The sequence below is a fragment of the Panthera leo genome, chromosome B4 (assembly GCF_018350215.1).
Source record: "Panthera leo isolate Ple1 chromosome B4, P.leo_Ple1_pat1.1, whole genome shotgun sequence".
Lineage (NCBI taxonomy): Eukaryota > Metazoa > Chordata > Mammalia > Carnivora > Felidae > Panthera > Panthera leo.
Genome location: NC_056685.1, coordinates 83,287,687 through 83,315,432, shown reverse-complemented (window position 1 = coordinate 83,315,432; position 27,746 = coordinate 83,287,687). Strand labels below are relative to the sequence as shown.

General features: G+C 37.7%; 1 protein-coding gene across 29 annotated transcripts in view; it reads left to right on the top strand.

The window, feature by feature from the left end:
• The window catches only part of R3HDM2 (R3H domain containing 2), a 162,208-nt gene that overhangs the window by 52,198 nt on the left and 82,264 nt on the right, over window positions 1-27,746 (top strand). The window contains exon 1 of one of the 29 annotated variants that reach the window (XM_042946954.1): window positions 12,051-12,462. The exons of the other annotated variants lie outside the window; for them this stretch is intronic. The gene's annotated coding sequence lies outside the window, so the exon portion shown is untranslated. Of the gene's footprint in view, window positions 1-12,050; window positions 12,463-27,746 lie in introns of those variants that run through there. 29 annotated transcript variants of the gene reach the window in all.

Genomic DNA, 27,746 nt, shown 5'->3' with positions numbered 1-27,746 from the left:
TTGTGGTTCCATACAAATTTTAAGATTGTTTGTTCTGTGAAAAATGCTTTTGGTGTTTTTTTTTTAAGATTTTTATTTTATTTATTTACTTATGTATTTATGTATTTATTTACTCATTTATTTTAATGTTTATTTATTTTTGAAATAAAGTGCGAGTGGGGAGAAGGGCAGAGACACAGGGATCTGAAGTGGGCCCTGAGCTAACAGCAGAAAGACCAATGTGGGACTTGAACTCATAAACTACGAGATCATGACCTGAGCCAATTCTGACACTTAACCAACTGAGCCACCCAGGCGCCCCAAGATTTTTATTTTTTAAAGTAATCTCTATACCCAATGTGGGGCTGAACTCACAACCCCGAGATCAAGAGTCTCATGCTCTACTGACTGAGCCAGCCAGGCACCCCAAATGCTGTTGGTATTTTGATAGAGATTGCATTCAATGTGTAGATTGCTTTGGGCAGTATAGACACTTTAACAATATTTGTTCTTCCAATCGAGGAGCATGGAATGTCTTTCTATTTCTGTGTGTCATGTTGAATTTCTTTCATCAGTGTTTTATAGCTTTCAGAGTACAGCTTTTTCACCTCATTGGTTAGTTTTATTTCTTTGGATCTTATTAATTTTGGTACAGTTACAAATGGAATTGTTTTCTTAATTTTTCTTTAGGCTACTTCATTATTGGTGTATAGAAATGCAACAGATTTCTGAAAATAGTGAAAGTTTTACTTCTTTCTTGCCAGTTTGGATGCCTTTATTTCTTTTTGTTGTCTGATTGCTATGGCTAGAACATCTAGTACTAAGTTGAATAAAAGTGAGGAGAGTGGACATACTTGTCTTGTTCCTGATCTCAAGCGAAAGGCTCTCAACTTTTCCCCACTGAGGATGGTGTTAGCTGTGGGTTTTTCATATACCGTCTACATTATGTTGAGCTATGTTCCCTCTAAACCTACTTTGTGGAGGGTTTTTATTATGAATGGATGTTGTACTTTGTCAAATGCTTTTTCTGCATTTATTGAAATTATCGTATGGTTCTTATCCTATCTCTTATTTTTAAAAAATTTGTTTATTTAGAGAGACAGAGAGTGAGCTTGTGTGAGTGGGGGAGGAACAGAGAGAGATGGAAAGAATCCCAGGCAGACTTCATGGTGAGCACAGAGCCCAACGTGGGGCTCCATCTTACAAACTGTGAGATCATGACCTGAGCTGAAACGAAAAGTTGGACACTTAACCTACTGAGCCACCCAGGTGCCCTTCCTTTCCCTTATTGATGTGATGTATCACACTGATTGATTTGATAACATTGAGCCACCTTTGCAACCCAGGGATAAGTTCCACTTGATTGTGGTGAATGATTTTTTTTAATGTATTAATAGTTGGATTCAGGGGCGCCTGGGTGGCTCAGTCGGTTGAGCGTCCGACTTCGGCTCAGGTCATGATCTCACAGTTTGTGGGTTCGAGTCCCGTATCAGGCTCTGTGCTGACCGCTTGCTCAGAGCCTGGAGCCTGCTTCAGCTTCTGTGTCTCCTTCTCTCTCTGCCCCTCCCCCCACTCACGCTTTGTCTCACTCTGGTTCTCAAAAATACATGTAAAAAAAAAATTTTTTTTTAAATAGTTGGATTCAATTTGCTAGTATTTTGTTGAGGATTTTTGCATCTATGTTTATCAGACATAATGGCCTGTAGTTCTCTTTTTTTGTGGTACCTTTGGTTTGGTATCAGGGTGATGCTGGCCTCATAGAATGAATTTGGAAGTTTTCCTTCCTCTTCTATTTTTTTGGAATAGGTTGAGAAGAGTGGATTTTGACTCTTCTTTAAATGTTTGGTAGAATTTGAGGTGCTTGGGTGACTCAGTTAAGTATTCAACTCTTGGTTTTGGCTCAGGTCATGATTTCATGGTTTGTGAGATAGGGCCCCCCATAGGGCTCCATGCTGCCAGCACATAGCCTGTTTGGGATTCTTTCTCTCCCTCTCTCTCTCTATACCCCTCCCTCACTTGTGCGCACACTCCCTCTCTCTCAAAACAAACAAACAAACAAACAAACAAACTTTTAAAAAGTTGGGGAGGGCGTGCCGGTGTGGCTCAGTCAGTTAAACGACATTGGCTCAGGTCATGATCTCGCAGTTCAAGAGTTCAAGCCCTGCATCAGGTTCTGTGCTGACAGTATGGAGCCTGCTTGCGATTCTGTCTCCCTCTGTCTCTGGCCCTCCCCCACTTGCTCGATCTCTCTCTCTCTCAAAATAAATGAAAATAAACTTAAATATGATTTTTTAAAAAAGAATCATTTGTTAAAAAAAAAATGTTTGGTAGAATTTGCCTGTGAAGTCATCTGATCCTGGACTTTTACTTGTTGGGAGCTTTTGATTAGTGATTCAATTCCTTTGCTGGTAATTCGTCTGTTCAAATTTTCTGTTTCTTCCAGGTTCAGTTTTGGTTATATATTTCTTGGAATTTATGTTTCTTCTAGGTTTTCCAACTTGTTGGTATATAGTTTTTCATAATTTTCTCTTATAATTGTGTGTATTTCTGTGGTGTTTGTTGTTATTTCTCCTCTCTCATTTGTGATTTTATTTATTTGGGTCCTTTCTTTTCTTGGTAAGTCTGGCTAGAGGTTTATCAATTTGATTGATTTTTTTTTTTCCCCCAAAAAAACCAGCTCTGGGTTTCACTGATCTATTCTATTTGTTTAGTTTCTGTATCATTTATTTCTGCTCTAATCTTTATTATTTCCTTCCTTCTGTTGGTTTTAAGTTTTGTTTGTTCTTTTTCTATTCTAGCTCCTTTAGGTGTAAATTTAGGTTGTTTATTTGAGATTTTTCTTGCTTCTTGAAGTAGACGTGTATTGCTATAAACATCCCTCTTAGAACTACTTTTACTGCATCCCAAGGGTTTTGAATGGTTGTGTTTTCATTTTCATTAGTTTCCATGTATTTTTTGTTTCTTATTTTATTTACTGGTTGACTCCTTCATTGTTCAGTAGCATGTTATTTAATCTCCATGTGTTTGTGGTCTTTTCAGAGTTTTTGTTATGGTTGACTACTAGCTTCATAGTGTGTGGTCAGAAAAGATGCATGGTATGACTTTGATCTTTTTGAGTAGTTGAGTGTTTTTTTTGTGGCCTAATATGTGATCTATTCTGGACAGTGTTCCATGTGCATTTGAAAAGAATGTGTATTGTGCTGTTTTAGGATGGAATGTTGTGAATATATCTGTTAAATCCATCTGGTCCAGTATATCATACAAAGTCATTATTTCCTTGAGGCGCCTGGGTGGCTTCGCCGATTGAGTGTCCGACTCATGTCATGATCCCAGGGTCATGGGATCAAGCCCCAAGTTGGGCTCCGCACCAAGTGTGGAGCTTGCTTAGGATTCTCTCCCTCCCTCTCTCTCTCCCTCCCTCCCTCTCTCTCTCTCTCCCTCCCTCCCTCCCTCTCTCTCTCCCTCCCTCCCTCTCTCTCTCCCTCCCTCCCTCCCTCCCTCCCTCCCTTCTCCCTCTCCCATCCAAGTTGAGTGCTCTGTCTCTTTCTAAAATAAAATTAAAAAAAACCAAAAAACAAAAAATAAAGCCATTGTTTCCTTGTTGATTTTCTGTTTAGATGATCTGTCCATTGATGTAAGTGGAGTGTTAAAGTCCCCTACTACCAATTAGTTCCTTTATATTTGTTATTAACTCTTTAATATATTTGGGTGCTTCCATATTGGGTGTATCAGTATTTACAATTATTGTATGTTCTTGTTGGATCATCTCCTTTATTATTATATAGTGTCTTTCTTTGTCTCTTGTTGCAGTTTTTTTTTTTTTTTTTTTTTTTTTCAAGTAAGCTTCATGCCCAGTGTGGATCCCAGTGCGGGGCTTGAACTCGTGATGCTGAGATCAAGACCTGAGGTGAGCTCAAGAGTCAGACACTTAACCAGCTAAGCCACCCAGGCACCCCTCTTGTTACAGTCTTTGTTTTAAAGTCTATTTTGTCTGATAGAAGTATTGCTACTCCAGCCTTCTTTGACATCCATTTGCATGCTGGATGCTTCTCTATCCCCTCAGTTTCAATCTGCAGGTTTCTTTAGGTCTACAATTAGTCTCTTGTAGGCAGCATATAGATAGGTCTTTTTTTTTTTTTTTTTTTTAATCCATTCTGTTACCCCATCTATGTCTTTTGACTGGAGCATTTAGTCCTATTACATTCAGAGCAATTATTGATAGAAATATATTTATTGCCTTTTTATTGTTTGTTTTGTGTTGTGTGTGAGGATTTTCTCTGATCCTTTTCTTGTCTTTCTCTTTCATGGTTTGCTGGTTTTCTGTAGTGATAGATTTGGATTTCTCTATTCTTTTGCATACTTATTAGATTCTTTTTTTATTAGTGGTTTTTGCTTTGTGGGTACTATTATGTTTATAACATCTTCTGCATATAGCAGTCTGTATTAAATTGATGGTTGTTTAGATTTGAAACCATTCTTGGGGTGCTTGGGTAACTCAGTAGGTTGGGTGTCCAACTCTTGATTTCAGCTCAGGTCATGATCCCAGGGTTGTGGGATCGAACCCCGTATCAGGCTCTGCGTTGAGAGAGAGGAGCCTGTGTAGGGTTCTGCCTTCCTCTCTCTCTGCCCCTCCCTTGTGTGCATGCACGTACTCTCTCTCTCTCTCTTAAAAATAAACATTTAAATTTGAACCCATTCTTTACTCCTGCCCAAGTTAGGTATATGATGTCATGTTTTACACCCTTTTATTTTGTCAGTTCCTTGACTGATTTTTTACAGAAACACTCATTTTTACTGCTTTTGTGTTTCCTGCCTTCATACTTTTGGTCCTTCTTTTCCACTCAAAGAGTCCCCTTTAGTATTTCTTGCAGGACTGGTTTAGTGGTCATGAACTTCTTTAATTTGTGTCTGGTTTTGTTTGTCTGCTTATGGGTTTTCCTTTATATGTAACTATATTCTTTTTGTCTTGTTGCTTTTAATATTTTTTCTTTATCACTGTATTTTGCCATTTTATTTATTATTATTATTTAATTTAATTTAATAAGCCCCAATGTGGGGCTTGAACTCACGACTCTGAAATCAAGAGTTGTATACTCTACTGACTGAGCCAGCCAAGCACCCTTTTTAATTTAATTTAATTTAATTTAATTTTATTTTATTTTATTTTATTTTATTTTAGTAATCTCTACACCCAGGCTGAAACTCATGACCCTGAAATCAAGAGTTGCATGCTCTTTCAACTGAGCCAGCCCGGTGCCCCTACCATTGTTAAACTGAACTTCATCATCTTTTCTTACCAAACTGGTTTCTCCTTCAGTGTTCTGATTTCAGTGGTAAAAATATCCTCCCCAGTTGTTCTCAAACCTTTTAGTATCAGAATTTCTTCACACTCTTAAAAATTATTGAGCCCCCCCCCCCAAAAGAGCTTTTGTTCATGATTGATAATATCTATCAATATTAGTGTATTGGAAATTAGAACTGAGAAACTTTAGAAACACTTATTAATTCATTTTAAAATGATAACCTATTACATGTTAACATAAAAGCAAGTCTTTTATGAAAAAACATTTCAAAACAGCAACAATAAAATTTAGGAGGAAATGTGTCATTGTTTTTCATTTTTAAAAATTTAATTTAATATTGGGGTTAATAGATGGATTCTTCTATCTGCCTTTTCATTCAGTTGGTTGTGATATAACATGTCCTTTGTTTTCTGGAAAATACCGTCATATACCTGTGAGAGCATGATAGTGAAAAGTGCAAACAAGACCTTAGTACATTATAAAAGTTCTTTTTGACTTTGCAGAAAAAACAAGTCTTGGAGATTTCTAGGGGTTTCAGGCCACACTTTGTGAAGCTGCTTTTCTGTCCAGTCACTTGAGTGTCTTATACTTCTCACACAGTCATCATACACATCACTAAGTCTTAGTGATTTTTATCTCCTGATGCTTCTTGGGTCACAGTCCCCTCATTCTGTAGTCAGAATTCTTTTTCCTAGCTGGTGTCTCTTCCTCTATTTTATTTTCTTTCTAAGCTATACACATTGTAGCAAAAGTAATATTTCTAAAATAGAAATATGATGATGTAATCCATTTTTGAAAATCCATTACAAGTTTCTCATAGCTTTAGTTAGTATGCAAGATGTTTTATGATCCTGTTTCCACTGATCTCTAGCTTTTTTTTCTCAAGCTACTTTTCTGTGAGTGCCTTATACTCTAGCTTTCTTTATGCAATACTTGCTGTTCTGAGAAAGCATCGTGGTGATCCATATGTCTGTGTTAATGATACTATTTGTTGGGTTCACACTGTATTCCTGGCACTGTGTTCTAAGTACTTTATATATGTATTTTCTCATTTAATTTCCACACAGCCTTCCAAAAAAAGTGTTCTAATCATTCCATTTTATAGGTAAAGAAACTGAGGTTTAGAGAGATTAAGTAACTCTCCTCAAATCATCTAGCTGGTGAATATGGAATCTACGCCTGTTTTTCCACTTCTCTATTAGGCTAAATACTATTTATCCTGGAGGATTAGGCTTAAACCTCCCTTCCTTCTGGAAGCCTTTCTTCTGGTATGATATTTATATGCCTGCTCCCTCTATTCCCATTAAACCTTGTGAGCAGCTCTAACTAGCACTTAACAATACATTATATTTTACTTGTTTGTCTCCCGTACCATTGATTGTCCTGGTAGGTGCAGAAAGGGAACTTGACTCCTCTGACACAAGAATCTTAGATTGCATTCCAACATCTTTGTCCCTAAGAAGAAAATGAATATTGGAGACCTTAAAACCTAATGTCACTGTGGGCCTACTTAGTCTATTCATTCTATGCAAGCAGGTCCTTCAATTTCAGAGGAACCATAAAACAGATAATACTATTATTTCTATATTAATTCTTCCAAGATTTAAAAATAGTGACCCTGATCTTCTTTTATTAGTTTAGAGAAGACTAAATAACAACAACAAAAATAATAGCTAACATTTATTTAAGTGCTTTCCATGTGTCTAAATATTTTACCTGTATATTAACTCACTTAATTTTTACAGCTCCATGAGATAGTTATTATTACCTTTGTTTTACAGATAAGGGAAACCGAGGAACCAAGAGATTAAGTAACTTGCCCAAGATCACACAGCTTGTAAGTGGCAGAGCTTGAAATCAAATCTCTAAAAACTATACTGTACAAAATACTGAATCTTCTTTATCCAAGATCCCATAGTTGTATTCTTTGTTAGGATAAAGGTAAGTGAGGATTAGAGGTAAAATTATATGGCACAACTCTGGTGTAGTGATCTTAGAGAAAAAGGTGATTTAGTATAGATTTTTAAAAGTGTGTTTTCTTTTTAAAACAGCATCTTTTTGGTATAAATGAAAGGATCTTTCATGTTATCTTTATTACAAAATCATTATCACAGTTCTGAGCTCCAGCCCAATTAATTCCCACTTTCCCAGTGAATAACAGCAAACACAAAGTTTTACATTTTAATTGACACTTATGAGTTTGATAATAATTTTTCTTCTCCCAGCAGGTTTCATTGCTTAATTTCAGAATCCTGTTTTCTTTATTTATTAGAGAAACACATCTGAACTTTATCTTTTTGGTGGGATTCATTTGCCCTTATCTATTTTCTGTGACCCCAGTCTCTTGAGCATTGCAGTGGATGTTTAATTTTGAGAATGTTAATTAGCTTCAGTAATTACATACCTTGGGGCATTTCTAGACATTTATAGCTTTGTATTTTTTTGTATAGAAGAGGATATATTGGAGCTTGTTGGGTTTTAAGGTTGTTTGTTTGTTTGTTTGTTTGTTTGTTTGTTTGTTTTTAAAGATAGCTTTGAATTTTGTTCAGGGAGGAGTTCTTAAGTCAGTCATGGAATTTAGGACTATTGGGAGTTTTATTTTACCAGTTCCCAGGAATATCCTAGTTGTGTTTTGCTAATAGTATCATGAGGTCACTAAGAGTAGTTGTTTTTTGATGATGCCTTATGTTGTAGTTGAGTTTCAGAATCAGACCGATACAGAGGATGCAGTTTTCTTCAGATAAACCTTTGAATAAGAACCCAGGCTAGTTTTGGGATTTGTGTGATACAGAAAGCACATCTGTAACATGTCCCCTCTGGTGACACACTTTTAATTCTCAGTTATACAGAATGTGCTTTGAGCTATCTTTTTACCAGTCATCATTCTGTCTACTCAGTTTCATGTATAATGTTGTCAAGGTCATTTCAATCTCTTTCAGAATAGATTTGATTCCAAATCATCTACTTCTGCTACAGTGTTCTAACCTTTTTGTTAAGTTTATTTATTTATTTTGAGAAAGAGAGAGCATGTGCTCACAAGCAGGGGAGGAGCAGAGAGAGAGGCAGAGAGGGAGAATCCCAAGCAGGCTCTACACCAGCAGTGCAGAGCCCGATGCAGAGCTCAAACCCATGAACCTGGAAATCATGACCTGAGCCGAAGTTGGACACTCAACCAAGTGAGCCACCCAGGAGCCCCACAGTATTCTAGGAGTATTCATCAGAGATAAATGGATTGATTGAGGAAATTTGAAAAACATAATATATTTTTGAGAATGTGATGAGGTGTAAGATACAGTTTGTAGAATTGTTTTGAGTTCTTCGGAATTGATGCAAGACTTGAGGAAGCTGGGGATAAAAATGTGAGATGTGCAGAAAGGACTTTTTTCCTCAATTACTCTTTTAGATTTTGTTTTTACTTGATCCCATTCTATTTGAAGCTTAAAACAAGAGCTTCAGTACAGTTTAGTTAGTTGAATTATCCTCTCTTGTAGGATTATGTATGAAATTACTGAGTATTATTAATATCCCTCTGCAAACAGGTGAGGGAGCAAAGTTGAAGAGAGCAGAAATGTCCTCATATTAAAGGCATACTCTAATGTTTTCAATAATTTCATTTTCTTTTTTTTTTTTAATGTTTACTCATTTTTGAAACAGAGAGACAGAGCACAAGTTGGGGAGGGGCACAGAGAGAGAAAGGGAGACACAGGATCTGAAGCAGGCTCCAAGCTATGAGCTGTCATCACAGAGCCTGACTCGGGGATTGAACTCACAAACCACGAGATCATGTCCTGAGCAGAAATTGGACGCTTAACCGACTGAGCCACCCAGGCGCCCCTTTAAATTTTTTTTAATGTTTATTTATTGTTGAGAGAGAGAGAGAGAGAGAGAAAGAGACAGAGACAGAGAACATGAATGGGGGCGGGGCAGAGAGAGAGAGGTAGACACAGAATCCAAAGCAGTCTCCAGGCTTTGAACTGTCAGCACAGAGCCCCACGTGGGGCTTAAACTCACAAACTGCGAGATCATGACCTGAGCCAAAGTTGGGAGGTTAACCAACTGAGCCACTCAGGTGCCCCTCAGTAATTTCATTTTTAAGAAAACTGTTCTGAAATTACAAGAAGCAGCTAAGAAAAGTTGCCATATATAAATAATTTATTTTCTGATTATACCAGGGTTGCTAGCATATTATATTGATGTTGGGTGTCAGATAAGCACTCTATACTTGTTTTTTGTAGTTAATGGTTTATTAACAAATACTTATTTGTCGTGCCAGGAACCGTCTGAGAGTATGGGATATAGCAGTAAAGAAAAAGGAAAAATCCCTGCCCTTATAGAACGTACATTTTTTTCTCCAGTTTTATTAAGATATAATTGGTATACAGCTCTGTGTAAGTGTCAGGTGTACTACATAGTGATTTTACATACATATATTGAGAAATGATTACCACAGTAAGTTTACTTAGCATTCATCTTCTTATATAATTACAAAAAAAATAAAGCTTACATTTTAATGGGAGAAATGGTTGTAACAAAAACAGCAACCAATACCACCAGACTTCCATGGAGTCAATGACAGAAATTCCTAAAATGAGACCCAGAAATGGCTGTGTTTTGTTGTACTTTCTCTGAAATTGGCCCTACATTTTTGCCCTTTTAGTCCCTTTTATGCCTATACTGGGGAGAAGAGTGATGGCAGAGCATCTAGTAATGCTTCAGTTTTTCTCAGATTTGCTCTGCACCAGGTACCCTGCAAAATTATTTTAAAAATTATTTCATTGCATTAAAATCCTATGAAGGAGATTATTTTATGGGTCAGTAAAATGAAGTTTATAAGAGGTAGTGTAGTTACAAACCAGATCACATTAAAAAAACAGAAACAGGCACCTGGGTGGCTTGGGTCAGCTTTGGTTTCGGCTCAGGTCATGATCTCATGTTTTGTGAGTTCAAGCCCCCTGTCGGGTTCCGTGGGGCCTGCTTGGGATTCTCTCTCCCTCTTTCTCTGCTCCTCCCCTGCTTACATGCATGCATGCTCTCTCTCTCTCAAAACAAAACAAAACAAAACAAAACAAAACAAAACAAAACAAAACCAGAAACGATAAAAAAAAAAAAAAAACCTTGAATCAGATCACATAGCTGGTATGTGATAGGGCTAGATAGGCCTGCTCCTACCAATTTCAGGACAAAAGCATGAATAAAAGCACAGTTTTCGTATCTCTATACTTAGGTTATAAATCAAGATAAAAAAAACTGTTAGAAAAGTATTTCTGGGTGCCTGGGTGGCTCAGTTGGTTGTGTGTCCGACTTCGGCTCAGGTCACGATCTTGCCGTTTGTGAGTTAGAGCCTCTCATGGGGCTCTGTGCTGACAGCTCAGAGCCTGGAGCCTGCTTCAGATTGTGTGTCTCCTTCTTTCTCTGCCCCTCCCCGGCTTGTGTTCTGTCTCTCTCTGTCTCTCAAAAATGAATAAATGTAAAAAGCAAAAAAAAAATTTTTTTTTAAATGTTTTTAACAGAAAAATATTTCCTCTTCTACGCAGACATGTATTTTCCTAATGACCTAGAAGGCCAGAATTATTGGACTACTCAGAGTTCTGAGACAGGTACCCTCCAAGTCTAGTCTCAATCCTCAGACTCTCATCATTTGTCCCTTGGCCATGATTCAGACCATGGAATGTGTACAACAGTGGGTATAGGTATTGTCGATGGCAGGACAGAGTTTGAGAAGAGATCCACTGAAGGCCTTGGAAGTAGGCTCAAAACTGCTTGGGCAGGGAATTCTGATCCAGAGCATAGTCGGGGTTGGTAGAGTCAGGGGCTTCAGGTAGATTTGTCCACTTGGTCCAGTGAACATCTTGCCTGAGGGGATAGACAGGTCAGAAGAGGGTCAGAGTGGATATCTAAAGTGTAAGATCCAGAATAGGGTTCCTTTACTATAACCAAGGGTAGTACCAGTGCCAGGACTGAAATCCAGGTCTGTGTGACTATACTGTCTCTTGTCAACAGTAAGAAAGCCTGGATTTACAAAGAAAGGAAGTGTTGGTTTACTGTCTGGTAAATGGAGCAAGGATCTGTCCATGTTATCTCATGCTTGGAGAAGTGCTTTAGGATGGACTATTTTTTTCTTTCTTTCTTAAATGTTTGCTTATTTTTGAGAGGGACAGAGACAGAGTGTGAGTGGGAGAGGGGCAAAGAGAGAGGGAGACACAGAAGCAGAAGCAGCTCCAGGCTCTGAGCTGTCAGAACAGAGCCCGACCCGGGACTCAAACTCAAGAACTGCGAGATCATGACCTGAGCCAAAGTTGGACGCTTAACCGACTGAGCCACCTGGGCGCCTGTGGACTATCTTTAAATGAGCCAGTCTATTTCTCTTTTGAAAATGCTATTTAGTGTTTACACGTAAAAACTAGAGAATTGAAGAATTGAAAAAAAACCCCATCTCATTACAAGTTCATTCTAGTCTTTGTGTAGTTTAAGTTGAATGGCACAGTTATAAGGAGACATAGCCAATTTTTTTCCTAAAACAGTGAGGCATAAGCATATTGGTGTATATATATAATGGTTTGCAGTTTATACTCAACAAGAATTTCTTCAGTCCTGTTTTACTTAGGAAAAAGCAGTATAAAAAGGTCCAGATTATGGTTTATTTTGTATTTTATATCAAACATTATAGGTAAGTTAGATATCATTATATGGTCTTAAAGTTTTCGATTTTCTGAAATTAATCTCAAACATATGAAGAGACTGGTTCTGGGGAAATGCAGTTTGGATATAGAATGTTATTTCTTTGTTACATACATTGTTGAGTATTTAGAGTACATATGGGTTCTGGTTATTCTTAGAGTCCTTAGGACACCAGTCTTAAGATTGACTGTCCAGCCACACTATTTGTCAGATCCCCTACTTGAAGCATTCTTGAGTCTGTTGAAACCTTCACCATCCACATGACCCCAGGATCTTGGACTATCCTTACCTATTAGAGAGTCCTCCATTCTGTCAGACTCAGAGTTTAATTTAAATCTGGTGAGAACAAATCATGACTTCTGTTCGGTTTTCAAGCTACCCTTTTTGTTAACAGGTGAGAATCTTGTGTTTCCATGTATTGCATGATTGGAACTGTTCAAGGTGTAAAAATGAACAGAAAAATCCTGAGTGCTACGTACCCTCGATGTTAGAGGCATAATTAGTAAGTAAAAGTCCAAACTGATGTTAGACCTAGAATTTGGTGGTACAGAAAACAGAATTTTAACCCCCTTCTAATTTTTTTATAACATGTCTTCCCTACACCCTTTCAATTTGCTTTTTCTGTGATATTTGGCACTATTGCCAAATAGTGCTATTGCTTATTAGCTCTTGTTACCAAATTTGCCAAGCTCCTGAAAAATACTTGCTTTTTAAAAAGCACATTAAAATTCTGACATCCATTTTGAGTGACAGTTTCGGCAGCGTCCTGTATAGCAAGGGCTTGGGAATTTGTTGACATGAATCCATTTTCTCTGACTTCTGATTCCCCTACCTAGATTCTGTAGCCTGTGGTCTATTTTTAAATCATGCTGCTATGCTCTGTGCAGCAGTTCTTTTCCTGAATTATTTATCATTGTTTGGAGCTGAATGGAGCAGTATGTTTTTTTTACCACTGCTCATTAGAACTCACGTGTCTGTCTTCAGCTTGGTTGACAGATTTGGTTCATGTTAAATCCCACTGGTCCATTCTGGGAAGGCTGCAAGGCAGGGAACAGGCCACAGTCTGTGATACCCTGTAAGGGCATTCAGACTTTTGGTTATTGTTATTTCTTTTGGCAGCAGTGGGAAAAGAGAAGCTATGCCCTGTTCTTCCCTTCGACTCTGTTCAGAGACTGTGTTAAGATCATTTGTGATAATGTTTACTTTATGTTTTTATAGTAATTGTTGCATTTTTAGGAGAGATGAGGGAATAATCCCTATGAAAAGCACAGCATTAAATCAAGATTTCATTTTCATTTTAAATATGATCCAGATACTTGGGACACTAAAAATCTCTGGTCTTGGGATATGGGTTGTGAGGCATTTGTTCCTTTTGTTTGGGAATATTCCTTCTCATTGCCTGTTCTCTCACCTTCTTACAGACTGTAGGCTTGGAAAAAGGATGGCAAAATCTAAAAGCAAGGCAATTATTTTGAATGATATTTTTTCCCTTTTCTGTTTTCTGGTGCATCAGAATTAATGTTTCTCTTTCGTCTTCCTCCTGTGTTTTTTTTCCCCCTGCATCCTATCTTTCATGAAAAAAATTTTTTTGACATTGTTTTTTTTTCTCTTTGATAGATGAGCACACTACTACTTGGGTATTCTTTACTTTTTAAACTATTTGCCTTTTTCATGTCACTGTAGGTGGAAAGGGGATAGCTGTCAGTCATTTGGGCACTGGAGAAGGAAAAATCATGTTTGTCCCCCTAACCCTGTTGGCCATCTCTGAGTTTGCTTGTACCGTTTTTTAAAAAAAAAAACAACAATAGTATCTAGATTTGAGTTCCATTCTTGGACCACTGATGAAATACTGTTTTATAGTCTGAACCAGAACAAGAATTTTTGGCCTCTATTGCTACTTTTGGGTCAGTGCTACTGCCTGAGAAACTGGCCTTTCACTGCTCAGTGATTCCTGTTATTATCATCATGATCATTTCACTCCCCGGTGATAGTGGCTCTCAGTTGCATAAATCCCACATTTCTCAGCAGGACCTCAGGACAGCCCCACTCACATTTTCCTGACATTTCATTACACTCATTTCTTTGGACTGAGTCAGCCAAGTTGAACTAGACTAAATATACTATCTTTCCCTTGTGCTTTTGCTCTTCTCCAAGTCGTCTTTGATTCTCTTTGCCAATACATTTCCACAATCCTTAAAATATCCAGTGCAAGATTAACATTTTTTAGGAAACTGTCCATGATTCTCTATTAATTTGAACTCTTAATTTTTGTATTTTTTGAGCCTTGTATTTTCAAGTTGCTGATGGTTTAAAGCACAATCCCTGTGTTCAAGGGGGTCTAATCTTCGGGGAAAATCAGAGATAAGTGGACTTGTTTTTCTTATTATTTTGCATTTCTGTTGTTTTTAATTTCACATATATGTCTTTAAATTCCAGATTATAATTGTAAGGGCAGGAGCAATTACCTTTCTTTCTATGGAATCTTATGAACTATTTCTGCTGCTCTTGGCACATGGTAGGCAGCTACCTGCCTTACCGCAGGGCAGACTCATTGGATAATAAGGTATCAGTGTAGGGTAAGAAGGATCCTAAGGGTTGAGGATTCTCTATTTTGTATATTTTAGAATGATAAGAATACTAAGAGTTTACAGTCTTACTTGGAATTATATTTTGGAGACTAAGATGACACAGACTAAAAATTGAAAGTCCAAAAAAACATATTTGGTTTCTGAAATAGCCATCCAAATTTTGTCTGCATAACAAAGTTAGAGCATATTTATTATTGGCAAGCTGGGAGGATGGTTTACTTCAGCAACTCTGTCCCTGCATGTCTGATGGTGGTGTTGTACATCCTTAATAAATTTGAGTTCACATTAGTTTACTGTCGAAATCTTTCAGGTGACATTCAGAACCAGAATTGCATATTATCTACAGGTTGTTAACTTCACTTTCCAACCCCCCATGACACTTTGCATGAGAGTTGAGTTTATCTTAGAGATCTTACTTCGAACTAGGATCCCTGACCTTTAAGAGTAGAGCTGTTGTGGCACCTGGGTGGCTCAGTCAGTTGAGCGTCCAGCTCTTGGTTTCGGCTCAGGTCATGATCCTAGGGTCGTGGGATTGAGCCCTGTGTTGGGCTCTATGCTGAGCATGGAGCCTGCTTAAGATTCTCTCTCCCTCTCCCCTGCTCATGCTTTTGTTTTAAAAAGGTTTTTTGTTGTTGTTGTTGTTGTTTTTAATTTAAGAGTAGAGCTATGTTTCATTTTTCTGACACTTTTTAGAACACTTGGTGGTGTTAAGGTAGGGGGGTAGGAGAATGGGGGTAGGAAGCAGCATGAAGGTTCTTGAGGGAAGGCTAAGAGGAAAGCTACTTGAGACTACTTATTTGTCCATTCCTTCTGTATGAAATCAATCTCCTGACCAGTTATGTTGCCTTCTTTGCCCCTCTCCACCTACGACCCTGAATCTTCAGTCCCAGTGCTGCTGACTGTGTACAAAGTTAGGGAACAGTTCCTAAGTCCAGCCTTACTTCTGGCACCAATTATAGAATTTGAGGGTCCTCAAGACCACTTTTGAGTTCAGTACTTTGCCAGAAGGACTTACAGAACCTGTAAGTTTCTCATGAAAGCTGTTACACTCAAAGTTATGGTTTATTTTAGCAGAAGTTAACAAATTAAAATCAGCCAACAGAAGAAATGCATGAGGCAGAGTCTAGGAGGGATCTAAATACTGAGCTTATGTTTGTCCTCTCCCAGTGGAGTCATGAACAGTGTTAACTCTTCCTGGCAATGTGTGACAACACACATGGAATAATGCCAACCAGAGAAGCTCACCCAATCCTTGACGTCAAGTTTTTGTTGGGACTCCATCATGTATATGTGATTGTTGCCTTATGTAGCTGACCTCAGTGTCCAACCACTTCTGAAGTTGAGCTGATACTGTGCGACTCAGACTCCCCACTAAAAATCACATTGTTAGACTGTCTGGTACAACTCAAAGACCCCAGTAAACAAAGGCTTTCAACAAGCAGACATTTCCACAGTTTTTGGTTTATTACTCCCAGGAAGCTAAAGGCAAAGACCAGAGATACCTTTGAGCAAGTTTAAAGTCTTTACTATACACCGTGCTAGTTCAGGCTTTGGGCCCAACCAAGAGGAAGGGAAAGGGAAGTAGTTTAAAGTTTTTGAACCATGTAAATTTGTTTTTTGATCAGAAAATTTAACATATATAAACTGAATTTTTAAACAAAAGAAAGGAGATCCAAGTTGCTAGAGCTCCCAGGCACTTGAGAGAGGCAAACTCAGATCATCCCTTGTGGAACATACCTCAACCCTAGTTTCAAAGAATTCCCAAAGATAGATTGCCAACAAATAAGGGACGCCTGGGTGGCTCAGTCGGTCAATCAGCAGACTCTTGATTTTTGGCTTAGGTCATGATCTCATGTTTCGTGAGTTCAAGCCACATGTCGGGCTCTTCACTGACAGTGCAGAGCCTGTTTGGGATTCTCCCTCTTCTCTCCTCTCTCTCTGTCAAAATAAATAAATAAACATTTAAAAAGTTATTAGGTTGCTGGAGCACCTAGGTGGCTTAGTTGGTTTAACATCCAGCATTAGCTCAGGTTGTGATCTCATGGTTTGTGAGTTTGAGCCCCTGCATTGGGCTCGCTGCTGTCAGTGCAGATCCTGCTTCAAATCCTCTGTCCCCCTCTATCTACTTCTCCCCAGCTTGTGCTCTCTTTTTCAAAAATAAACATTAAAGGGGAACCTGGGTGGCTCAGTTGGTTAAGTGTCCGACTTCAGCTCAGGTCATGATCTTGCAGTCCGTGGGTTTGAGCCCCGTGTCAGGCTCTGTGCTAACAGCTCAGAGCCTGGACCTGCTTTGGATTCTGTGTCTTCCTCTCTCTCTGCCCCTCCCCTGCTCATACTCTGTCTTTGAAAAATAAATGTTAAAAAAAAATAAACATTAAAAAATATTAGCTTGCCAACAAATAAGAGCTAAAAATAATAATATAATAACATCTCAAACAAGTCACTACAAACAAGAATCACGAGAAACAACTGATCTAGACCCACAGAAATAAAAAAATAATAATAATTCAAAGTTACAAACTCAGTGGAAGGGAACTTACAGTCCTGATCATGGTGGAGTAACAAGACGTTGACTTACGACCCTGCCTTAAATAAATACAAACAACTGAATAACTGGACAAAATATATTTTTAAAACTGTTTTAGACATTGGACAAAAGGTAGCACAGACCAGTGAAATCTCAGAGAAAGGAAACGATCAAATTGAGCCCTATGATAGCTCTGATGAAAGTTTCTAAGTACCTAGGATGAAAAGGGATACTCAAACAGAGCTGGCAGTCTCCCAGATTTGAGGATACAGAGGTAAAAGGTCAGAGAAACCAAAACAGCTAGAATCTGTGGGCAGAGTATGAGAGAAGAAAGCTTCACACAAAGGAGAGAGCTCCAGAGATTTTTAAGGCTTCTTCTAAACCTGCACTGTCCTGTACAGTAGCTCCTAACCTCATGTGATATTTAAAAATTCAGTTCTTGGGGTGCCTCGGTGACTCAGTCGGTTGAGCGTCCGACTTCAGCTGAGGTCATGATCTCACAGTTCATGAGTTCGAGCCCCGCATCGGGTTCTGTGCTGACAGCTCAGAGCCTGGAGCCTGCTTCGGATTCTGTGTCTCCCTCTCTCTGCCCCTTCCCCACTCATGCTCTGTCTCTCTCTCTCAAAAATGAATAAACGTTAAAAAAATTTTTTTAAATAAAAAAAAAAATTCAGTTCTTCGTTTGCACTGACACATTTCAAGTGCTCAGATGCCACAATTCCAGAAAGTTCTATTGGATTTTACCATCTTAGTTTTGTTAGCTGAGTGCAGCCAGTTTATGATTAGTGAGGAAACTAACCCAAGGCCAGAAAAAGACCACTAGAGAGCATTAGGCAGAACAGTCCCTGGAATACAGGGCCACAAATATGTTGTGTTTCCACTAGCCAGAGCAGAAACATCTTCTAATACCTGGGACATTAAATGGAGGCACTAGAAGGGTATTTTCTCAATAAAGAGGTCAAATTAGCCCTAGTCTAGAGGACTTACCTTGGATTTGTCTAAAAGGCATAAAAGCAAACCTCAGAAGGATTAAATTGTTTCTAAGTCACAAATTCCTGAAACAAAGCTCAAGATTAAAGACTTAAAAAAAAATCACTGAAGCCAAGAATGCAAAATTTACGACATTTGGCATCCAGTCACAATTATCAGGCATATAAAGAAGCGGAGAATACAGTTCGTATTGAGGACAAAAGCCAGTCAATAGAAGTAGGCCTAGAAATTACACAGATGATAGAATTAGTGGACAAGGACATTGTAACAGTTGTGTATGTTCAAAAAGCTAGAAGAAAGATTGAGCATGTTAAGTAGAGACATGGAAGATATAAAAATGATCCAAATCAAACTTCCAAAGATGAAAATTATAGTGTCTGAAATGAAAAATATAGTGGACAGCATTAATAGCACATTGCAGAAGAAAAAAATTAGTGAACTTGAAGACATAGTAATAGAAATATCCAAAATGAAATATAAGTGGGGCACCTGGCTGGCTTAGTCCATAAAGTCTGTGACTCTTGATCTCAGGGTTGTGAGTTCAAGCCCCATATTGGGTGTTGAGCTTACTTTTAAAAAATTTTTAATAAATATAAAGAAAAGATTGAAAATATAAATATACAGTGATGAGTCAATACTAACTGAACAGTGGGACAACATTAAGCAGCCTTTTTTTTTTTTTCCATCATTAAGCAGTGTTAAGAATACATGTAACTGGAGTTTCAGGAACATGGGGGTGGGGATAGAAAAAATATTTGAAGAAATAATGACTGAGTATTTTCTAAATTTAACGAAAACTATAACATCTAAAGAGCTCATTTAAGATTTTTTTTCTTCATCACTGATTTTAAGCAATTTGATTATGCTATGTTTTGATGTAGTTCTCTTTGTGATTTTTCTGTTTTGGGTTCCTTAAGATGCTTACTAGGTCCATGGAGAATCCAAAAAGAACACTCATGAAGAGAGCTGTACCAAGAGCATGTTAATCAATTGTGTCCAACTAGTGAAAAGAAAAGTCTTCAAAGCAGAGAAAGAACTCACATTATATACAGAAGGGTTGTGGTCTGAATTGTGTCACCCCCCCCCCCCCACACACACCCAATTCATATGTTGAAGCTATAACTCCCAGTATTTCAGAATGTGACTGTACTTGGGGAAAGACCTTTATAGGGGTAATTAAGTTACAGTGAGTCTGTTGGGGGAGGGGGGCGGTGCCTGGCTGGCTTAGTCAGTAGAGCATGCAACTCTTGATCTTGGGTTTGAGCCACATGTTGGGTGTAGAAATTATTTTAAGGGCGCCTGGGTGACTCAGTTGTTTAAGTGTGTGACTCTTGATTTCAACTCAGGTCATGATCTCACAGTTCACAAGATTGAGTCCTGTGTCGGCATCATGGAGCCTGCTTGGGATATACTCTCTCTCTCTCTCTCTCTCTCTTTTTCCCCCCTCCCCTTTTTCTGCCCCTCCCCCACTTTCTCACACTTGCTGTCTCTCAAATAAATAAATAAACTTAAAAAAAAGGCGGAGGGGGGGGGATGCCTGGTTGGTTCAGTCAGTTAAGCATCTGATTCTTGATTTTTGGCTCAGGTCTTAATCTTGCGATTTGTGAGTTCAAGTCCCACATCAGGCTCTGAGCTGACAGTGGGGAGCCTGCTTGAGAGATTCTCTCTTTCTCTCTCTGCCCCTCTCTGCTCCCCCAAAGAAAAACCAAATAAACATTAAAAACAAAAAAGAAATTACTTTAAAAAGTCTTTTTAAAAAGTGAGGCTGTTGGGTCCCTAATATAATCTGACTGGTGTCCTTATAAGAAGAAGAATTTTTTTTTTTTTTTAATGTTTGTTTATTTTTAAGAGAGAGGCAGTGGGAGCAGGGAAGGAGCAGAGAGAGACAGAGACACAGAATCTGAAGCCAGCTCCAGGCTCTGAGCTGTCAGCACAAAGCCCTACATGGGGCTTGAACTCATAAGCAGTGAGATCATGACCTGAACTGAAGTTGGATGCTTAACTGACTGAGCCACCAGGCGCCCCAAGAAGAGGAAAGTTAAACATACAAAGGGACACCAGGGGCATGAGTGCATAGAGGAAAAACCATACAAAGACACAGAAAGTGGCCATCTGCAAGCCAAGGAGAGAGGCTCAGGAGAAACCAAACCTGTCAACACTTTGATCTTGGACTTCTAGCCTCCAGACTGTGAGAAAGTAGATTTCTGTTGTTTAAGCCATTCCATCTTTGATATTTTGTTATGGCAGCCTTGACTAATACACAAGGTAAGAATTTTGGCAGACTTTTCATCAGAATCATTGCAAGCCAGAAGATATTGGAGTGGTAAATTAAAGTGCTAAATGAAAAAGCCTATAAAGCTAAAATTGTATGTGAAAATGTCTTTCAAAATTGAAGAGGAAAATGTGCAGAATGGGCAAATCCCTAGGGTCAGAAAATGCATTTGTGGTTGCTTAGGACTGAGGATAGGGAGAAAATGGGGAGTTATTGCTAATAGGTATAGGGGTGATGAAAATATTCTAAAATTGATGTTGGCGGTGGAAGCACAACTCTGAATATACTAAAAGCCAGTGAATTGTGGACTTTAAGTAGGTGAGTTATATGGTATATGAATTTTATCACAATAAAAATAATGAAGATGAAATAAAGCCTTTAGAAATACACAAGAGACGTGGTGCCTGCGTGGCTCAGTCAGTTGAGCGTCTGGCTCTTGATTTCAGTTCAGATCATGATCTCATGGTTCTCAGTCTCCGCGTAGAGCTCTGCACTGACAGCATGGAGCCTACTTGGGATTATCTCTCTCCCTCTCTCTCTGCCCCTCCCCTGCTCACGTTCTCTCTCTCTCAAGAATAAATAAACATTTAAAAAAAAAAAAAACAGTAAAAATAGGGGTGCCTGGGTGGCTTCAGTCGGTTAAGCGTCAGATTTGGCTCAGGTCATGATCTCACAGTTTGTGTGTTCGAGCCCCACATTGGGCTCTCTGCTGTCAGCACAGAGCACGCTTCAGATCCCTGTCCCCCTCTCTCTCTGCCCCTCCCCCACTTGTGTTTTCTCTCTCTCTCTCTCTCTCTCTCAAAAATAAACATTTAAAAAAAAGAATGCAAAATTACAAATACAAAATTTTTAAAAATACAGTAAGAATAAAATATACAAGAGCTGATAGAATTAAACCATCAAGCTACCACTATAAGAAATGTTAATGGCAGGAGAAAATTACACTAGATAGAAATTTAGATTTACATGTAAAAATGAGAATCAGAGATCTATATGGAAACTATTAAGAGTTCTTTTATTCAAAAACCACTTAAAAGATAACTGTTTAAAACAAAATAATAAAACTGTATTGTGGGATTTATAACGTGTAGAAATAAGATGTATGACAGCAGTTGCCCAAAAGTGTGGGAGAGGTAAAATGGAAGTATACTAAAGTTCTTATAACATATGCAAAATGGTATATTATTTTAAGATAGATTATGATACATTAAAGATTTATGCTTTAAATCCTAAAGAAACTACTTAAAAAAATCCAAAGAGGTATAATTAACAAGCTCATGAAAGGAGATAATTGAATCATAAAATGCTTAATTAAAAGACATCCAAAAAAGGGAAGATGAACAGATTGGACAAGTAGGAAACAAATAGCAAGATGGTTGACTTAAATCCAGCCATATAAATAATCACATTAAATGCAAATGATCTAAACACTACAATTAATAGTTGCAAATTATCAGATTGCAGTTAACAGGAAGACCTAGTTAAGTGTTGTCTATGAGAAGTCAGACGAAAAGTACAGGATGGAAAAAGATATATTGTGCAGACACTAATCAGAAGACAGCAGGGGTTACTGTACTAGACAAAGTAGTTATTACTTTACTTTGTAAATATTACAAGGAATGTTATCATGGATATGGAGTATGATTTTGTGATGAAAATGTGGTCAGTTCTTCAAGAAGACTAAAAATCATAAATGTGCATTTAATAACAACTTCGAAATTTATGAAGCAAAAAGTAATAAAAGTGAAAGAGAGAACCCATCAGTATAGTTGGAGATCTCAATAGTACTTTTTCAAAATTATTGGTTGAACAGTTAGACAAAAAAAATCAGTAAGTAACTTGACCTGGTTGACTAACTTGATCTGGTTGACATTTGCTGACCACTCTACCTGACAACAACATGATACTGTTCTTTGCTAGTGTTCATAGGATATCTACCAAGATAGACAATATTCTGGGCCATAAAAGAATTTCAGTAAATCTGGGGTTTAAATTTTACAAAGTATGTTCTTGTATCATAAGGAGATTCAACTAGAAATCAGTAACAGAAAAATACCTGGAGAACTCCCAAACATTTGGAAATTAAACATATTCTGAATTAGGTATCAAAGAATGATAAGAAAGTTTTAGAAAATTAGAATTTTTTTTTACAAAAGTTTATTTATTTTAGTAATTTCTACACCCAAGGTGGGACTTGAACCCATGACCTTAAGATCAAGAGTCACACACTCTTCTGACTCAGCCAGGTTCTCCTAGAAAATGTTTTTAAAAGAATGAAAATGAGAACATGACATAGCAAAATGTGTGGGATGCAGTTAATGCAATACTTAAAAGGAAATCTATAACATTAAATGCATATATTAGAAAGAAGAAAGATCTAAAATTATTGACCTAAGCTTCCACTTTAAGAAATGAGGAATAAAGGACACCTGTGTGGCTCAGTCAGTTAAACATCTAACTCTTGATCTTGGGGTCATGAGTTTAAGCCCCACATTGGGCTCTACGCTAGGTGTACTTCAAAACAAAACAAAACAAAACAAAAAACAACAAGTCAAGGTTAGTTTAGCATTCAAAATTCAAACAATATATGTAATTCAATGTACTAACAGGCTAAAAAAGAAAATACTATGATTATCTCAAGAGAAACATTAAAGGCATTTGGGAAAAAGTCAACTTGCAGTCATTTTAAAAACTTTCAACAAATTAGAAGGGAACTTCCTTTAAAAAAAAAAAGATTTTATTTTTAAATAATCTATATCCACCGTGGGGCTTGAACCTACAGCCCTGATATCAAGAGTCGCATGCTCTACTGACTGAACCAGCCAGGCACCTCTAGAAGGGAATTCCCTCAGTCTGATAGGGGACATCTTTGAGAAACCAATAGCTAATACTGTATGTAATAAAGAAAAAATCCTTTGCTCCTAAGAACAAGAACAAGGCACGAATGTTGGGCTTCACTGCTTCTTTTCAACATAGCATTGAGGATTCTCACCAGTGCAGTAAGCTAAGAGGGGAAGAGGAGCAATAAAAGGCGTAAGTTTGAAAAGGGGAAAAAATAAAATTTAACCACTGCAAAGGATAGCATCATGTATGTAGGAGAACATGAGGAATCTGCAAAATAGATTATTTAAGTTGAGGAAGGTTGTGGGATACAAAGTCAGTATGTAAAAATCACTTGTGTCTTTATATACTAGGAGCAATCTGAAATTGAGGTTGAGGAAGTATGTCGTTTATACATAGCGTAAAATTTGACAAGACACATGCAATAGCTGTATATTGAAAACTGCAAAACGTTGCTTTTATGGATTGGGGGATTCAATATTGGTAAAATTGCAGTTCTTCCCAGATCTACATATTCAGCATGATTGCAGTCAATCACCACACTGACTAAAATTTATCTGAAGACACAAAGGGTCTAGAATAGACCAAACAAATTTGAAAACAAAGATCAAAATTGAAGGATTTATACTACCTGATTTCAAGACTTACTGTAAAGGTTTGGTAATTAAGATAGTGTGGTATGAAAATAAACCTATAGACCAGTGGAAGGGAAAGAAGCTCAGAAGTAGATCCACATGTGTATGGTCAATTGATTTTTGACAGCTGCCAAGGTATTTCAGTGGGACAAGGAAAACTTTTTTATTTTTATTTTTTATGTTTTTATTTTTATTTTTGAGAGACAGAGTGTGAGTGGGGGAGGGGCAGAGAGAGAGGAACACACAGAATCCGAAGCTGGCTCCAGGTTCCGAGCTGTCAGCAAGAGCCCGATGTGGGGCTTGAACTCACAGACTGTGAGATCATGACCTGAGCTGAAGTCGGGTCATCCAACCGACTAAGCCACCCAGGTGCCCCAAGGAAAACTTTTTAATCAGCGATTTTTAAACAATTAGATAGACGTTGTAAAAGAGGAAATATCTTTTTTCCTTCTACTCTTTCAGGTTCCCAGCTAGATTTCTGTAATGAAAGACAGATTAACAAGAGAAAAACAAGTTTATTGACATACAATACATGAGAGAAACTCCTGGGTAACTCAAAGGTTTGGTTAGAAGTTAAGTTTGTATAGCTAGCATCTTAAAGAAATTTTTAGAGAAGTGATAAGACAAAGGAAAAGGACCCTGAGTCTCTAGGGGTGGCAAATTGTGGGAAAGCAAATGTAAGTGAAACTAATGGTAGGTAAAGACTCCTTAATAAAGTTTTTGTGTAGAACTCTCTGGTGCCATCTCCAGGCTGATAAGGTTTGTCTCCTGTGATTAATTTCTTTCCTTAGTGGGTGAAGAGGGGAGAACAACTGTAAATTTACTTCCTTTTAGGCAGATAGAAGGAGGGCAAAGAGCTTTTCTTTTATCTGGTTACTTTCCTTCTGCTCGAAATAATCTTATGCCAAAGTGGCATATTTGGGGTGGCAAATTCTGCAATCCTTCACCACATTAAAAAAAAAACAACAAAAAACCTCCAACCTTATTTCGCATCACCAAAAGAATAACTCAAATGGATCATGGACTTATATGTAAGGGCTGAAATTATTAAATTCTAGAAGAAAATGTCTGAGAAAATCATTGTGATCATAGATTAGGCAAAGATTTTGTAAATTGAACACAAATCACACAAAGTATAGAAGAAAAAAATTGATGTTTGATTTCATCAAAATAACATTTCTCTTTTATTTTTTTAATTTTTTTTTAACTTTTTAAAAAATGTTTATTTGAAAGAGAGAGACAGAACTCAAGTGGTGCAGGGGCAGAGAGAGAGACACAGAATCCAGAGCAGGACTCAGGCTCCAAGTTGTCGGCACAGAGCCTGACACGAATCTTGAACTCACAAACTATGAGATCATGACCTGAGCTGAAGTAAGATGTTTAACCAACTGAGCCACCCAGGCGCCCCTTAATATTATTTTTTAATGTTTTACTTACTTATTTTCAGAGAGAGAGTGTGAATGGAAGAGGGACAGAAAGAGAGAGACAGAATCCAAAGCAGGCTCCAGGTTCTGAGCCATCAGAACAGAGCCCAATGTGGGCTCAAGCTCACAAACAGAGAGATCATGACCTGAGCCAAAGTCGGATGCTCAGCCAGCTGAGCCACCCAGGTGCCCCTAAAATTTCTCTTTTAAAAACAGTAGGGGGTGCCTGGCTGTCTCAGTCTGTAGAGATGTGACTCTTGATCTTGGGACTGTGAGTTCAAGCCCCACACTGGGTATAGAGATTACTTAAAAATAAAATCTTAAAAAAATAAAGACATGGTAAATAAAATGAAAAGGCAAGCCACAAGGGCACTTGGCTGGCTCAGTTGGTGGAGCATGCGACTATTGATCTTGGGGTCCTGAGTTCGAGCCCTATGTTAGGTACAGAGCTTACTTAAAAAAAAAAAAAAAAAAAAAAAAGACAAGCCACAGACTGGCAGAAAATGTAAGTTTAAGGAAATACTTCAATGTGGGATATATGAAGAATGCTCCTAATTCAACAACCCAGGGGTGCCTGGGTGGCTCAGTCGGTTGAGTGTCTGATTCTTGATTTTGGCTCTGGTCATGATCTCTCAGTTCCTGAGATCAAGCCCAGTGCAGAGCCTGCTTAGGATTCTCTCTCTCTCTCTCTCTCTCTCTCTCTCTCTCTCAAAATAAAATAAATAAACTTAAAAAGAAGACAACCCAGGGGTGCCTGGGTGGCTCAGTCAGTTGAGTGTCTGATTCTTGGTTTTGGCTCAGGTCATGATCTTGAGATTTCATGAGTTCAAGCCCTGCATTGGGCTCTGTGCTGGCAGCAGAGAGCCTGCTTGGTATTCTCTGTCTTCCTTTCTCTGTGCCCCTCCCCCACTTGCACTGTCTTCTCTCTGTCAAAATAAATAAATAAACTTAACAAAAATAAAAATATTTGATTACAGTATCCATACATGGTTATTAAAAACATTTTAGAAGATGTGGGTGAGTAAAACTATATGAAGAAGAAAATATCACCTGTAATCATTCCTGAGGGAGATACTTGTTAAATTTTTATTATATCTTTTATCTTTTTTTCATACATATTTACAGTTAATATCATCATGTATATATAGTTTTGCATAAGATTTGTGTGTAGACTATCACATTTCCCTTGTCATTAAAATAATTTATAAACACATCATGAGGGTGACTTTATATTCATTGTTTGAATTTGTCGTCATTTATTATTATTCTTTTTAGCTATTTATTTCCAGGTTTTTCTCTTTTAAAAATAATGGTTGTGAACATTTTTATTTTTTTATTATTTTTATTTATTTATTGCTTATGAACATTTTTATATACAAATGTTTTATATATTTGTGATTATTGAAGAATGAGATTTCAATGAAAAGTATTTAAAATGCTTAGCGTAGTACCTAGAACATAGAAAATACTCAAAAAGATTTTGGCAAATGCATCTTGCTTTTATCACTTAATATGATTTGGGGATCTTAATATACTTTATATGGATTTAGTTAATGATTCTTTTTTTTTTAATTTTTTTTAACGTTTTATTTATTTTTGAGACAGGGAGAGACAGAGCATGAACAGGGGAGGGTCAGAGAGAGGGAGACACAGAATCTGAAACAGGCTCCAGGCTCTGAGCTGTCAGCACAGAGCCCGACGTGGGGCTCGAACTCACGGACTGTGAGATCATGACCTGAGCTGAAGTCGGACGCTCAACCGACTGAGCCACCCAGGCGCCCCAGTTAATGATTCTTTAAGAGAATAATTTTGTTAAGTAACATTAGGACTCAAATATATTTCAGTCTGTCCATCTTACCGTCTCTCTGCTCTAGCTACCACCTCATTAATCTTTACAGCAAAATTATTTGAAAGAGTTCTCTATTCTTGCTATCATAAATTGATCTCCTTTTTTCTTTTGAACCCACTCTGTTTTGGCTTTTACCACCACTGCTGTCTATTCCTAAATCCAGTAACCAGTTGTAAATTCTCATCTTACTGACCTATCAGTATTTGACAGTATTTATTGCCTTTTCCTTGAAATGTTTTTTTCACTTGGCTTCCAGAACATCACACTTTCCTTTCTAAATGCCATTCCTTCTTAGTCTCCTTTGCCAGTTCTCCTGGCTTTTTTTTTTTTAAATGAAAAAAATCTCGAAAATACAAAGTAAAGACAGTATTATAATGAATCTACCCCATGTACCCTTCGATAATCATCAGCATTCTACCATTTTTGCTTACTCTATACTACCTCCAGTCATTGCTTACCCCTATTTATTAATTGTCTTATTTTTAAAAGTCATATGTATTGAAGTATGATTTACATAGAATAACATTTACCTTTGTTAGGTGAACAGTTCTACAAAAGTTTTTTATTTAAAAAAATTTTTCTTTAACGTTTATTTATTTTTGAAAGAGAAAGAGAGACAGAGACAGAGCACCAATGGGGGAGGGGCAGAGAAAGAGGGAG